Here is a 16346-nt window from a genome sequence, read left to right as displayed (position 1 = left end):
TAACCTTTTCCTATGAGAAAGGCAGAATAAGGTTGGTGGATTCAAGCTTTACTTTTGTTATTCTACTTTGTTAATTTATTTTCTCATATTATGTAACTTCATGAAACATCTTTAATTTCTCTGCCTCTGCTTCTCTTCTTCTGCATGTGTGTGTCCCTAGTTAATTAGGAGGAATATATGTTAATGGGACGCTGCTAGCAGACTAATTAAGATTCTGATTAGACTTAAGATACTGTCAGCCAGTCCCACTGTGTGTGCCCTTATGATTATGTGTGCTTATATGTGTGTCTTGCCTCTGGTTTACTTGTTGAGGAAATCACCCAAACTCTAACATGCATTTTGTCTATGGTTAGAAAATGAAACTAATTCTTAGCTCTTATGGTGACTCATACTTCATGAAAATATCCCATTTGATTATTTCTCTCAGACATAACATTAGCAGTAGATTTTTAAATAAGAGGGTACAAACTTCTAGTTTGGATTGCAGAATAGGCAGAATTTAAATCAGGAAGATACTGGACTTATTGTCAAGTCTGTGCGAAAAATATTGATAAGAGACCAAAAAGTAATATGAAATATTAAATAAACCTGTATTTAAAAGTACTTATTTCAGGGTCTTTTTCCCCACTTTCACTTTATTGTCTACAAGTCATCAGTATCAGTTATGATATCGGTTTGGATATGTGGTGAGAGGGAAACATGAAGATGCAACCAGGAGATGTCCTTACTGAGTCATCAGAGCTGAACAGGTGATAGAGAAACAGGTTTACCTTTTAGGTGACATAAATGAGTTGAACCGAAAGTTATGAACTGTTTCTGAGAGGCAAATAACACCAGGATCCTTTGTAGCTGACGGCTGGTAACTGTGCAGGGGCGGGTCTCATTAACAGGGAAAGGGGGGCACAAAGAAATACTTTTCTTTCTTATTCTCATTTAAAATGTCCAGCTTTTAATAAATAGTTATCTGAATCTTACAACCAAAGTTTTTATCTGATATAAAATGTATATAAATCAACATATACCAACAAGTTGTATCAAACCAGAAATTTAATGAGCTGGATTTGTCTCGCATTAACTGGCTGGACACAGAGGACATCGAAATTCAGCTGATTGAACTGAAAAGCTCGACTCTGTGGGGGTCAAGGTTTGCAGAACTACGCACGCAGCTGGAATCCATAGCTGTGTGTGTTCATGGGGCTTGCATTTTCACCTGCTGGACATCACTACCTGACAAGTTTAACTGTCTTCAGAACATTGCAGAGGCCTTATTGACAGTATTTGGCTCTACATATCAGTGTGAGCAGATTTTCTCTCACACGAAGAGTGTACTCAGGTAGCTTTCTGAATGCAGGACACTCAGAGACCTGTGTCTCTGAGTGGGAAACCAGAGATCACATTAACATGAGTATCCCTGTATTAACAAACATGCCATATTGGTCCAGTTTTTTGTTTTTTTTTATCATTGTTGTGAGGAGACCATAAATAGCACTTGCATTTTCTGTTGTACAGTGCATTTGCAGTTATGGAGTTCATGTTATGGATAAAATGTGTCCTTTTTTTTTGTTTCAAAATAGTGGAAAACTATTCGCTGATAGCTGCCAACATCTGCGAACAAATATAATTCTATAAAGTTGTTCTATATAGTGTGTAACTGTTGATATAAAGCATTATTAAATGTATTGCTAGTGCAATTCTATGGCACATTGACTTCTGAGGAAATTTTAGATGGCACTCATCATCAGAAAGGTTGCCGACCCCTGGTCTAAATAATCTAGAAAAATATTAGCAATACCTTAAGGGACAGCAGTGACCCAAAAATGTCTGATCTTAATCCTTTATTGATACAGTACATGCATTAGTGGACTTCGATGTGTACTAATGTGAGAAACACATTGGTTGAATTAAAAGAATTACACATCAGATAATAAGGTGGTGTCATTAGGTATCATCATGAAAGCACACTCTTTTCTCCTTATGTACAAACAGGTTGTTGGATGAAGAAAAACAAACGTACAGATCTGCTACAACCACTGATGTCCATTTGTGGGACATTTAGAACTGCAATAATTTGTCTACTTTGGGAGTAGAAAACACATTTTCTTAATGCATTGCTTTGGTCTTAGAATGAGCATAATCTATTGTAAGAAACTGTTTTAAAATTCTGGGCTAAAAGCCAGATTTTCCCACAAATTGAAAAAAATGTTCTAGCTATAGTTATCATTCCATTCAACAGTGATTTAAAAAAAATGTACTGGCAGCTAATCAACAAAATGCATATGTTCCAACTTTGTGTAGTAATGTCTTTTGTTTTCTTAGATGAATACATTAAGCTCTTTAATTAATTATTCTCTTTTGTGCAGTCTATTCAGAAATATGTTTAATATAGGTTGGATAAACACATATATAGTAAAAGCAATTTTGCTATGCATCTACATCAGGAATCTGTAGATAATTAAAGAAATTTTGATAAAGCATTCATTAAGTGAGCAAAACACAAAGTGAGTGTAGATAAAAAATGTCACGTTGCTGTCACAAAGCCCAAGATTCAAAAAGCAAATCTGCTGAATACGAGTGTGCACAGTTTTTCTAGATTTTCAACAATAAAACAATTTTCAGACATTCCCAGTGTAAATTCTGTAATCATTTTAAATCTTCTAACGAGGCCATGTGTTCACATAGCATAGACACAAACAACTGCAGTTCGGTTTCTTTTTAACACTACTCAGGATATGGAGTTAAGGTCATACTGACTGTCACTAGGTGGCTACCGTCTTGTGCTTTTTAACAGCGTCACTTCTCACTTCACGCTCACAGAAAAATCACCAGTGAGGAAAACTGCTTTTTCTACACCTTAATATCAATAGCAGTTCTCATCGGGTATATTTTCCTGATTCAAATGTCATATAAAGCCAACTGATGAATGTAGGCATTTAGTATATTCTATTATGAATGAATATCACATACCAGCAAAGACCCAGAAGGATTAGATAGATACAGTACATAGAAATATGCATCCGCATACAAACACATTTACAAACCAAATACATGACTCTTTATTGTCTTGGTCATCCATATTTGGTTATGAATATTATTTATGTTCTCACTTTTGTTTGATGTTAGACATTTTTAATGCTTTTAAAAAACAGAATGTCTCATTTAGTCTCTTTTGACAGTGACTTGGTTGATCAACATACATCAAGATATAGCAAAGGTTCTTACAAATGTGTTGCTACATGTGCAATGTTGGGTGCTTGAAAAAGACGACGACTGGACTTCTTTAAACATTGTCCTTAATGTTGTTATAAACTCCCTGAGATAAAAGTCCATTTTGGGGCTGCTTAAGTTTAAAGAAGTCTACTCGCCTTCTTTTTCAAGCTCCAAAGACTACAATTAGCTGCATGCCTGAAAAACTACAGATGAAATTTACCTATGGAGTATATGGATGGCAGATTGAAATGTGCATTGAATAAGGCTGCAAGAAAAGAAAACAGCAAGAAAATCATGAGGAAGATGGAGCTCCCTAGAGGGAGAGAAAATGGACCAAAAGAGCAGGCTTTATACCCTTGGCTACTTCTACCTCGCTGCTATTTTTCTGACAATACCAGCTGCCCTCAGAGGTATAGCAAAGGGGGTAGCAGGAAGTAAGAAGGGTACACGCAATATGTAGGACAAATGGGATAGTGTAGTAACACAAATACTGTAAATATTTTTACGTGTTTCACAATTTCCTTTTTGTGTATGTATTTTACGTTTCCGTGCCCAGACATTTACAGGTGTATTCAACGCATCATGTATGGTCTATATGACAACGTAAATTAGACAATGATGGCCCCCAGGAAATGTTTCTTGGTAAAGATCCAAAGGTGACCAAAAATAGACCAGATGGAAAATGATATATCAACCAGACTCTCCTCCCTCCACTCCTGTCCTGCCATTTTCTAAAGTCAAGATTAGTGATGTCATAACTTGTGTACAGTATAAAAGCCCACTGAACACTTAGAAAATGACTTATTTCTTTTAACATGGCCTCTACTTCCTGGGAGTAGCATGAGAAGAGGAAGAGAGGCTCTTTGAATACCACACCATGAGATGCTTACACCAGGTGGAACCCACAGGGTGCCCTAGCTGTGCAGAAATGTTGTACAATTATGTGTTAATTTGCCCATGTGGATAGGAAAGACGAGTGAAGGAAGACTGGACTGTCTGTCAGTGCCAAGAAAATGGTACATTAGCTACATTAGCCCTAAATTACATGGCTGAATATATCTGAAATAGCTCCACTTCCACTTAAAAGCACTAACATCCTTTCTGTTACACAACATTAGTAGCATTAAATAAGGCCAGTTTAGCAACATTATTTAAATTTTAAAAGAAATTCAGACAGAAGTTTCTCTGTGCCACCCTTGAACAAAAATGTTTTTGATTCCTTGTGGTTAGCGAGTTTAATGAACAAATCCACTTGAATAGGATAATCTGTAAATGAAGACACAATGCATGAATCCTTGTTTGTCCCTAATCTTCCAAAGCACTTGATGCTATTAAAAGGACCGGCAATTGTATTTATAAAATCACTTTTCTCTGCCAGGAATATTATTTCAATACGTTATTCCATGTGTCTTTAATTAATTTCACTGTGGAAAGATCCAGAGGAATAAAAAAAGCTATGGAACAGAAATGGTTGCGTGGGAGAACAGACCCGCAATCTCTTTACATTAGCAGGGATTAAGAACGTGAAAGCATAATACATAAAGTATATTGCTTTCATGGGCAAATTATTTTCAATATAATTTCCAGTTTCATGTGTTGCATTCATTTTTATTGGCTATGTCTATGAAAAATTTCTGAAGCCAAAAAAATCTATTCCAATAAACGAAGTACTGAATAAGCTCAGAATTTATACTAATATGATGGTGAGAAATTGAAAAAATAGTACTCATGTTTTCTTAAGAACTGAAAAATGTCCAAGTGTATTTCCATAAGGATTTTGGCACCATTCTACTAATCCATATGCAAATACATAGAGATTACCCATTTTATCTTTAACAATAAAGAAATTCTAAATGGCAAAACAGATTAATTGCATAACACTGAATAAACAATTTGTCCACCCAACCTGTGTTACAAGATAAATCCCAGTATCAGTTGCATTAGGATGGGCTGCATATAATCCATGTTTGCATCAATGACCTTAATTTATATAATGGGAGAAAAGGGATAAATATAGAATAAAAGTCAGAAAAAGTGAAGGACAAAAATGTAACTGAAAACAACAAATAAGAACTAGAGTAGGACATATAGAGAAATTAAAACTGACTGATGTGTCATTTTAATTTGCAATGAACTACATTACCCTGCTTCACTCTCTCTTCCATCATAGTTTTATTGTAATAAAAAGTAGGAGCTGACGTCAAAACAACAAACAAAAGGAGCCAATCTCGAGGATTTAACAAATTTACCTTCTCAAAAGAAACAGACCAAATGACAGCAACGTGCCTCCCTAACTAAGAAAAAACATGAGAAAACTACAATCAACAAAAAGGCAGTCCACCCCTACTTAAGTGAACAGCGCTGGGCAAGTAACAAAAGGCCTGCTGGTTGGAATGAGCCGAGGATAAATGACTGGCCGTCCATGGCGGTGTCATCATATAAGCTGTCTACAGGTAGCTAGCCAATCCGTATGAGCCGCCCTCTGGAGCCACCAATCACGGAAAGGCACCTACACACTGAGATTTGCATATAACACAACATTACAACAGCAGTCGCAACACAAAGTTTAAACATTTTAACACTTAAATTAAAGAATTTAGCTCTCAGTTTTCTTAGTGAAAAAAACCTAAACAAATAAACAAAGACCTGAACAAGGTGGCTAACATTAGGAATTTAAGGGATTATATAGGTTTTGGTTTCAAAAACATGTTACCCTGCTACCATAGGGTTACTTGTACTATATGTCCTTGCACAAGGGATTAAATATCTTCTTAGCATTAAAATGCACTGGACTGTTTTAGTTATTCTCAACAGACCCATTCAGTGCCTACATTGAGCAGTTGAGTGCATTTTGATTTTTGAACTTCATGCAGAATATTATTTGGAAGCTATGCTACTTGTTAGCATAATTGTGGACCCATGAATAAGTAATAAAAATATAAGACCACAGTTTTTCTTTTATTTGAAGAATAATGTGTACTCAATAGACCACCAACATTAATGTGCTCTCTGCCACACTGGCTTGCAAAGAAGGGGAATTGAATTACCTGTCCAGAGTGTACCCTGCCTCTCACCCTATAGTAGCTGGGAAGAGAATGGCTGGATGGATTTCTAACAGCTGATATAACATACCCCTTATTAATTCTAAAAATTTCCCATTTTGTTGCTAAATAGAAGTTTAAAAGTAATTAATTGAAGTGTTGCATATAAATCATAGATATTAGAGGTAGGAAAATTGAACAATTTCAAAATAAAGCATAACCTTTACTGATGACCCCAAACTGTAAAATTATGTTGCCAATTCTTACACCATAGTTTTCATACAGTTACCAAGCTTCAGTATTGTTAAGTTGTATCTGTTCTAGGAGTCTGGATGCATGTGATATTGTATGTGAATTCTAATGTGCTTCATCTAAAGCATCTAGCCTTATTTTTGTGTGTTGTTTTACTGAAACCATGTGGCTGTGCACGATGAGTCATCCACTTGCTCAGTTAGCCAGCCCCTCTTGGCTCCTCCTGAAGGCCATTTGGTTAGTAGATGTGTGGCCATTTAAACTGGCCAGTGCTGAAATGGCACCACAGCACAGACGGTGCCTGGTGAGTACCTGCTCTTAGCTCATTATTGGCAGCAGTCTCATGTTGGCATTGCTTCTTTGCTGATTCTCAGCATGTCTGCAAGCAATAACCAAGCATTATTGGTTATTGCACATCTATATGGAGAAAAGGGCCTCAGCTGGAGAGGTTGCAAAGTTCACATAGGTTTGTACCTGCATCGAAGTCAAATAAATTAGTTTATTAATTAAACTATGGTAATATTATGTTTCTCAAGAGCTTATAACGAATAACACACAACTAGTTTTGTTTATTGTTTACAAGCTAACAAGGAGTGTGTTAATGAATTTTGCTGGGAGTTTTTTTTTCCCCTGTAGCTTCAATCAAGCTTTCTGCTCCTGTGTCAATATTACAATCCCCAAATCAATTTTGAACAGTAGATGTAGGGTGCTGACACTGGCCTGTTGTGTTAATTGATGTGCTAACAAATGGCAACACACCAGAGTTGATTTAATAAGGCTATCTCTATTTGCAGCGTTATAGAAAAACACAGGGGAAGAAATTAGGGCTGCAAAAGAACAGAGACCAAAGATATGATTATAACTCATATTTTTTTGCAAATAGAAAACAGTCCTTTTTCCCTGGTTATGAAGCCACAGATTCCATAAAACATAATTTTCTTTGCATATTTACGTTATTATTTTGTTTGTTTTAAAAAAAAGAAAGTCTATATGAGATATATGTCTACATACATCTCAGGTTTTCCACCATGAAATAGGTGCTGTGAAGAGAAATTAACTAAATGTAAACTGTGATGAGGCCCATTTGGTCCCAATGTACACAAAAGGTTTTAAAACTAAAACCTCAAAAATGTCTACTTCACAAAAGACATTTGAGGTAAACTAAAGAGTTGGAGACTAAAGGGCACAACAAGGGGTAAGTTGCAACACAATACAAAAAGCATGCAAAATAAGAGGCTGTTTTAAGAACTGTAAATTCTAGAGCTTCTTGGTAAACACTTAAGCGTCATTGTCCACAAACACCTACATTCATCACTCCATCAGTTCATGCAGAGATTGGAATAAGGCATTCTCCTTTTCTGCCCCATCTTCATGGAACATGTTGCAAAAGGATTTGAAGCTTTCTCAATTGATTTCACTTGCAGACTTCAAAATACATACAAATGTTTTTGTGAAATCGTCTCTGGGAAGTTGTTTTTGTTTTTAATATGACTATGTACATTAGTTTTTGTTTTGTTTTGTTTTTTTGTTTTTAAATTAATAATTATTTAATTTTAATATGACATTTTAATATTTTTGTCTGGAACAGGTTTCTCTTGCAAATGAGACATTGGGTCTCAATGGGACTACCTGTATAAATAAGGGGTAAATTTTAAAAAAAAACACCAGTTTTTACTTTGGAAGTGTCAATTTTCAATAATTTTCAGTTTCGGTTTCAAACGATCTCTGGTCCTCATTCAGTGCTCTTCAGACAATATTGTTTCAGTTTCTTCAGTTGGACTTTCTCCTGCTTTTTTGCCTCAGCAATGCAGGATCCTCTCTTACAACACAAATGCTTTCTCAGCTTCACCTTACATAGAGATATGGGGGTCTGGCAGTATGCAGATAGTATACAGATTGTACAGGTCTGTTGGGTTAGATTGATTCTGACTGACACATGCACAATAGTAAGAATAAAATACGGTAATTCATGAACCCAGTGGTATTTTCATGCACATGTATTTTCTAGTTAATGGGTGAATACAAATGAATGAAGCCCGTTCTCATAAAAGCAAATTTAGCCACTAGCATATTTCCATCTGAATTCATTGGATAGGTACACACAGTGAATAAGCTATAAAATGCAAACACTCCAATAAGCAAAATGCAAAGAGGAAGACAATGAAAAGGTACCATCTGAAATTGAACAATGTTGACAAGTTTTTCTTTTTGCAAAAGGAAAAAACATTAAAATATACTGATGATTTCAACTTGGTAGGGAGCTAATTTCATACGTTAATACCTCAAAGGCCCTGCAAGAAATATGTTAAACAGTAAACACTAAAACACAAAGTTGTCAGTGAAGCTCTGTTCAGAGGAAACAAAAGGGCAAAATCAGGCTCTCACAGCAATGATTCCAGCAATGGTTTCGTAGTACTTTGCAAGTAAGTAAAGTAAATGAAATCAAATCTGTCTATATTCTAATATTTAAAGATCAGTGTATTGTTTTTTGTGTATTCTCTGTTTAAATGTTATGAAACAGTACAGCAGCAGGAGCTGTAAACTATCAATACTCAAAGCTTTGATTTCTGTAACAGGACTGCTGTTACTTTATTCACAATAACAGCTTAACATTTTCAAGAGAAGCTTACAAAGCATGTGCTGTGACAAATGCAGATGGATAAACAATAAACGAAATTGAAGAACTACCGTGAATTATTTCATGTGTCCCAAAACATAAGGAATAATGAAAAAACAACAACAACAAAAAAAACCAATCCCTCTCTCCTTGACTCATTCTCCAATTTTAGCGTCTTGCTTGAATTGTAACACTGTGTTGGCAATATTCTATTTGTTCCTTGGGGTGTCATGGGAATCTGAAACGAGATGTCGGGAGAAAGTCTTTCAACAAGGAGTCTTACATGGAGTAAACCCCTTGTGTGGATTGTCAGAAAATTGAATCAGAGCCCACATTGATGTGTTAGCATTACTGAAAAATTTCTAAAGCGCTGTGCATTTCTAGTAGGATTTAAAATGCAAAAGGGACATTGCTGCAGTTCTCAGAGGGCCGAGGTAGAGAACTACTTAAGGGATTTTTGGTTTTTAATGGAATCTGTCAACATACATCCCAGATTGGCTAGTATGTAAGCAATATCAGCCTTATTCACTTCTGTGCTTCCTGTAAGTATCTGTTGTTTATTGTACCATATCAGTTTTACTCCAAAGCTGTAAAATGTCGATGGGGTATTGTCGTTACCCCATTGGCCGGGCGGGAAGCGTGGACAATTGAGTTGTGTAAGTGAATACAATAAATGAGTCGACATAAGACTTTCAAGTTAATACAATAGATGCATCTACTAAAACTCTGGGTTGAGTTCAAATCCTGGTGACCTGAACGAATATCATAGGTGCATCTACTAGGAGCCTGACGGGTAGCACTGCCAGCTTCCAATATTTTTATACAAAAGAATGATGCTTTGATGTTGATGTTTTAGCAATGAAAATAGGCTTTTTTATTTTAAAAAAATAACTATTAATAAGAGCTTATTAACTCCAGTTAATAGCAGATAATAAAATAACGTGCTTGACATCACACCTTTATATTGTATCAATCCATTTCATTCATATAACGTTCATTTAATGCTTTTTCAGAGTTACATGATGCTATTATTCTCACCCTCTCAAGAACTGACTTTGAAAGAAAAGCACAAGATGTCATAACGTTTGTGAAGTAATTGACAAATTCCTGCTTTTGGCTCTTTGGTTCCTCAGCATGAAACAAATCTCTTTACTGTTGAGACTTTTACAACAGTTAGATGTAATGTTATTCCCAGTAGATGAGCAAAAACCTCTAAAAAAAATAACATTGAAATGAATTATTTATACTGTGAAGAAACCACTTACCTCATGGGACTTTGTGTGACTCTTTCTCAACATAAATGAGAAGGAAATGGCTTTAGATTTAAATAACATCAGGCCTTTTTTTTTTTGGTGTAATTGCCAGAAGCCTTGATGAAACAAAAAGGAGATGTAGCACCCCACAGTTTAATTGTGTAAACTTCTCCAACTGATCATTGGATGGCCACGGAGCATCAATTCCAAAAAACCGACGTAGTCCTTTCAGTCAAATAAAAGACTGAAAATAAGATACATAGCAACCTTAATTATTTGTAGAGTCACAGAGGTCACCAAAGTAATCTGAAACAAATTAAAGTCACTGTTGTTGTCCTTGCATCTCAAAAGAAGGTGAATTTAAAATATTCTAGCCCTAATGAGACTTGCCCTGCAGTCCTTCCTCTTCATTGGCATGTCTTATAGGATTTCTTGTAGTTGAGAAATCCAATTTGAGATGAAATTTTACAACTGTTCTCTTGAGAGATAATCACATTGTTGATAAACAATTGTACTGCTGTTAAAGCCATGTTTTTATGGACTATATTTAAAGACGGAATGTCTTGGTGTGACTTTGTAGCCCTTTTGTTTTTTTAATTTTGATTTAACCATCTTGCTGAAGAGAGGGTGATGATAAATTACTAGTTAGTACAGCAAAATAAAAAAAAATAAAAAACATTCATCTATTTTCTTTGGCGCTTATACAGCAAAAACGTGAAGTGTTTACATTGTTCCATAACATAAATCTACTTATTTTTATGTATGCATATTTCAAAGGACCATGGACTGGCAAGGCTTGAATTCATCATTGGGGGACAAATTAGCCAATAAGTAAAAAGCTAGTCTGGAAAGTAATTATAACATGTAACCCACTATTTTATGCTGAGTGTTGAAAGAGTATCCAATAGACAATGCAACCTCAAGGAAAAAAAGAGGGTGGGAAACATGTCCTAGGCACGGTTTAATTAAGGTACATGTGATGGGAAATTCATCAATCTCTTACAGAAACCCAAACATGTTACTATGATTAATTAGTGAGGTTTTGCCTTTTAGTAATTGGATTGTTAGCCTTTTCCAATAGGGAAATGTTTGCTACATTACTTAGAAGTAGGCACACTCTAACAAACTGCTGTGGTGCATTGGGATGTTTTCAATAATATAAACCACCATAATAATATGCTATACTGTGGAATCTTGGGCATTCTAAAAATAGTAAACAGTGTCTAAAATTTCATCTTTTATTTCCACCAGACTGAGTATAGTGATTGAAGTGAAACAAGGATCAATGCTGTATTTATTAACACCAATTTAAAAAAACAAAAAACAAAACTGATCTAACGCATCCACTGAGAATACTGATACTGAGAATACTGATACTGAGAATACTGATATATGACATTAGGCAAGTGTACGCAAACATATATTTGTGTACAGTAAGTTATATTTTGTAATTATTAAATACATACATACAAAAAAATGTGTTATTTTAACAATGTGCTTTATTTTGAAAAAACAGAACAAAACAAAACATTAGGACACATTTAAACTGCTCGTCTGTGGTCCCTAAATATCATTTAATTACTTCTTTCCCAGTTGTCATGACACTAGTTCATTTTACCAAGAGGCTGTAATCAATAACACTCCCTAGCCAAACAATAAATTTGCTTTCAGATGGTGAATGCCAATAACAACTCACTATCAGTCCCATGAAAATGTAACCCCCTTTCCTGATTTGCATATTTGTCACATTTAAATGCTTCAAATCATCACAAGTATAATATTAGACAAAGATAACCTGAGTAAACAGAAAATACTTTTTTTTCTTGATGATTTCATCCATTAAGGGGGGAAGCTTTCCAAACCTACCTTGCCTTATGTGAAAAATTGATTCCATCACTTGATAGAGCCTGTCTTACAAAGTGAATTAGGCTGAAATACCTCAAAAACCAGTACATAATTCTCTAATCTAAAGAGAAACATGAAACATGATCTAAGGAAACAGGTGAGAAACAAGACATCTATCAGTCTGGAAAGGGCCATAATACAATTTCTAAGGCTTTTGGATGAGATGAGCGCCATTATCCACAGTTGGAAAAAAGATACCTGGAAGTATGGTGAACCTGGTGAACCAAGAGTGATTGAGAGCTTATTCAGAAGGCCATAAAAAACCTAGATCATCTAAAAAACTGCAAGGCTTACTTGTCTCCATTAAGGTTTGTGTTCATGATTCAGCAATAATCTTTATTTATTCCAGACTTAAAGTCCACAATTTAAAACAAAAATTAAACAAATCACATAACAAAAAAAAAACCACAACAAAAAAATCAAATAAAAGCTACACCAAAATCACCTTCCCACAAAGACATAACAACACCAGTGTTTCCACAATGAACCGATAACTTGTGGTCCTAAACCTTTTATCTGTCTCGTTCTCAAAGTGCTCAGCCTGAAAACTAATTTATATAAGAGGATACTCAGTTGTAAATATGTTATCCTACACTGGCTATAAATGTCACCATTGTCTTACATTTGATCTGCAATACGATATCCATGGTATTTGACCTTGTTACAGGCAGTAAGATTGTTTAACAATTTCAACTTTGATCTGAAACACACAGGCAAGTCATTGTCTGAATTGTTCAAGAAAAACAAAATGACAATTGTAGAGTTGCCTAGTCAAAGTCTGTGTCCAAAATGCTTTGGTATAACCTTAAACAAATAAGTAAATAACATTCCTCCACAATAAAGCATAAATTATTCATTACAGTTATAACAAAAGTTTGATGGCAGTACATGATGGCAAGGGTGGTAAAGCCAAAGAGGTTTGGATAGCTCTTTTCCCTTAATAAATGAGATAATGATATAAAACTGAATTTTGTATTTAAGCAGGCTATCTAAAATTTAAATTTGTTTGCTGATCTTAAAAAAAAGCTGAGAAATCAGAAAAAAGTTAAAACTTTTTCGTGGCGCTGTACGTTGCTGCTCTGAACCTGTCAGGGTGCTGGATTGTTGATGCAGCATTTTGAATGTCTTTCGTATTTTTGACTCCTTTTTGCTGTTTGGGGAAATGTTTAAGTTCTATTGTTTACAGTTGGTATGGAGTTTAGTCTTGGTTAGGTTCTAAGTTTAGTTAGTCTTATGATCTGTGTTTTCTTGTCAATGTGTCATTCCCTGTTTCCTGCGTGAGTCTGTCATGTCCTCTGTGTTTGTCTCTTAAATTACAGCCGTGTTTCCCTCTGTCTTGTCTCCCTTTCTGGTTTACATATTCCCCTCATGATATCATTCCGTGTCTCCCCTGTCTGCGTCTTAGTGTTTCCTGTTTTACTTTGACAGTGTCGCGTCCTGTGTTTAGTGTGTTTAGTTTTGCTTCCTCTGTGTCGTTAGGTCAACTCCTTCCAGTTGTTCCCTGTGTGTTTCCAGTTTCCCTAATTCCCCTCTTCTGATTATATTGTGACTGTTTTCCTCTGTCCTTTGATTGGCTCTCTGTGTTTCTTGCATCATGGTCCAGTTCCCTCGTTCATGTCTTATGTTCTGGTTTCCTTGTGTTTTAGCTTAGCTTCAGTTTGCCCGGTTTAGTTAGTCAAGTCTCAGTCTCTCATTTTGCCTTTTATTTGTAGTTATTTGTTCCAGCCTTCGATAAACAGCTTGCTTCCTGTTCAACTTCACTCGCTTGTAAATGTCTGCATTTGGGACCTCCTCCTCTCTTCACATTCTCTGCCATTGCACTTCATTGTCAACCTTTCATTTACTGAGTTACTGGTACTTGAGGAGGTATTAGTGGTTTAGTGTGCACTTGCATCACTACATTCCTTTACACTTACATACTTAATGCAAATAAGCAACTGTACGGGAGTTGTTGTTGACTGTTCTGACCTAACCTAAACAGCATACTGTATGTAAGTGAGTTTGAGACACATGCACTGCTCTTTCATGCCACCACAGCTACACTTGAAAGAAACACTTAAGCAGAGTTTAGTGCTGAGTTAAGTACCCTTGGAGCAAAATTAGTATTTCCATCACAACGCTACCTAGAAAATAAAAGCATAAAAAAGACAGGGAAATGTATCTAGCAAGTGAAGAAGTCATGGATTATTAAAGAGGTTAGACATGAGAGGGAATGCTTTAAAGGAAAATGTTAGAAGAAGGAAGTGGTGGAGATGCAAGCTGTGAGGACATTTGTTTATGGAATGGGTGAGTATGTTTGGAGGACCAGCTGGAAGTAGAGATGGGACTTGCTTCTCTCAAGCTTTGCCAGCTGGTGCACCTGTTTCAACTCAGGACTGGTGGAGACTCATTCACTTACTGACATGTATTAATGTCAAGTGAACTTGTCTTCTGGCAGGAAAATTGACACACACGTGGAATAGTAGTTAAGATAGTCAAAACCAGTGTGTGTGTTTGTGTGTGTGCAAAAAAAAATGTCACTCATCGCTTACTCATCACTCATTTGTTTGAGAGTGAATCATTAGCCTGGACTACAAGGCAATCACAGCATAATTCTGTTTTCCTAGCATGTTCTCTGAAGAAGAAAAGAAATCGGAAAAGTGATTTTAATGATTTGACAGTTATAATTACATGCCATGCTTGGCTCCGGTAATAGCAGGTTGTTGTAAATATTTTGTTGCCATATTGGTTTTCATTGTGTATAATGTTGATTTTATAAGATTACAGACTTAACAAAGATGCCAAGTTTATTACTGTTTTTGCCTTTAATTATTATATGCATGAATTAGTTAAACCATAAAGGAGTATAATGCTGCATAGGCATGCATTCATTTGTGCCTTTGTGCCCAGCTTTACAGATTTTAAATGCATAACTAGTGTGTAGGGGTTTTTCATGTATGTCCTAGTGGTGAAGATAGTTATTATGTTGCTTAACACATGAAATCACACTGTACTGTATGATATTACTTTTACCTATTATTATTATTACCATTATTATTGAATATAACCCTATCATCATTCTGGAGTCAAACAGGATAGCATATGAGCTATCCTGTTTATTTCGAAAAAAAAAACCCCCAGACATAATCCTTTTAGACCTTGTTTCATTACCCATGATATCAAGAAAGTTCTATCTAAATTACTTTAATAAGCCACATCTAGGTAATATCTTAATGGAGAGAAGGAGAAAGTGATAGTCTGATGATGGTGAGACTGTTCCCTGTCCATTCAATTTATCATTCCTGGCAATCTGTGATGTAAGTCTAGCCTATGCAAATTGTTGTGTAGAGACAAATGTTCTTCACTGTCTCTGTGTCTCTCACTTTATCTCTGTCACTCACTCACTAACGTACACGTACACACACACACACACACAGGGACGTATAATTTAACTTGACCAAACACCGTCACCCTTTTTATCCAATAAAGGGCTATGACAGCAACTTTATCTCGGCCTGCTGGTTCCTCACTGATGGTTTTCTTTTTTTGACAGCTTTAATGAGATTAGAAAGAAGCCAGAACCACAGAGACATGTAACGCCTTTAATGAGATGGAATGAAACTCAGCTAAACTATTCATCAACTGGGATTGTGTTAGGTGTACCCATGCAACCAGCCATGCGCGTGCACACACACACACACATACACGTGCAAACATGTACAAAATCTAAGAGTGCTTCCTAGCCTCCTTTGACTCAACACGACAGCCCTCCAAATTAAAGCAGTCGCGACTTGGTGTTGTACGCATTACCGGAAAACACTAGATTCCACTGCTTTGACTTCCTGAGATGAGTCATACCCTAGGGGGATTTATCTTACTGGCTAGATAGAAGACAGAAGGTATAATCTATTTAGATATCTCAGCATTTATCTTCCCTTCCCCATTGCTTCCATTTTATCATTATGGTATGTACGGTAGATTTTCCATCAAAAAACAAAACAAAACATAAAAAAGACGCTGTCAAAATTGCGTTAAATGAGCCCTGCAATAGCAATTGTTTTGGATAAGAATGAATTCTCTTGCTGACTAAAT

This window comes from Aulonocara stuartgranti (genome assembly GCF_965226115.1).
Source record: "Aulonocara stuartgranti genome assembly, chromosome: 10".
NCBI classification, from domain to species: domain Eukaryota; kingdom Metazoa; phylum Chordata; class Actinopteri; order Cichliformes; family Cichlidae; genus Aulonocara; species Aulonocara stuartgranti.
The sequence above is the reverse complement of the archived record's forward strand: the minus strand, read 5'-3'. Positions refer to the sequence as shown.